The sequence below is a fragment of the Corvus brachyrhynchos genome, unplaced genomic scaffold (genome assembly GCF_000691975.1).
Source record: "Corvus brachyrhynchos isolate BGI_N302 unplaced genomic scaffold, ASM69197v1 scaffold22, whole genome shotgun sequence".
In the NCBI taxonomy this organism is placed as follows: Eukaryota; Metazoa; Chordata; class Aves; order Passeriformes; family Corvidae; genus Corvus; species Corvus brachyrhynchos.
In genome coordinates this window covers 4,556,329-4,557,281 of record NW_008238355.1, presented here as the reverse complement: position 1 = coordinate 4,557,281, position 953 = coordinate 4,556,329, and positions in this window count along the sequence as shown.

Genomic DNA, 953 nt, shown 5'->3' with positions numbered 1-953 from the left:
GCCTCGTCTCGAACAGGTCCATGGCTCCAGGATGGCCGTGGCCCAGCCCAGCCTGGCCCAAGCAGGGCCTGGCCGGGCCCACTGGGCCCCCACACGGGGCCTGCAGCCACCTGTGCCAGCGCCGGAAACGAGAGAGAGCTTGGAGGGGAGTTTGCCTATTCTTAAATGTGGATCACAGAGGTGGTCACAACTTTAAGTGGCTTAGAGAATTGTCCATATTCAAACTGGCCAGCTGATAGGTTCTATCAGTTCCCAGAGGAAACTGTAAGCACCCCTTAGCAAGGACGTCCCTTCCGGGACTATGCTTGCTAACCTATGACAATTCACACACGTCATAATTCAGGTCTTTTAGGCTGCATACATCAATTTCACTCTCAAGGTTAAGGATGCATGTCTGGCCAACACATAAGTGGCCAACACTTAAATCCTGTCCTGTGCACTTCTGGAGTTTCCACTCTGCCTGAGAATGTTTTGGTCCATTTCTTCTTCATTTATTAAGTCAATTTATCATTGCATACTGAGATGCAAGATATGCCTGAGGAAGTCTATGGACTGCTTCCATGGAAATGTCAACATTCTTCATGTTAGTTGATGTGATTTCTTGTCTTTCTAAATGGTGATGGCTGTGTCACACAGCACATAGTGATAATACTCTGGAAATGAGAAAGCTACCATTGAGGACAAACAAGAAGTCCAGAGCCATCTGTCTTTCTGCTTTTTCCCTACTCTTGGTAGCACATGCATTAGAAAACCATCTCTAATACACCATAGGGTAAGATCTTTAGGTAAGTCACCACAGCACTGCTGCAATCAGTTTGTAAAAGTTTTCTTCTGAGTGTCCATCCATTCTAGGCAATTTGTCCCAAGTTGAACAGGGCTGGCCTGTAAATTCATAAAACTGCAGAGAGTTTTTGGACTACTGAAGATTTCCTTGGACATCTCCTTCCATCTAT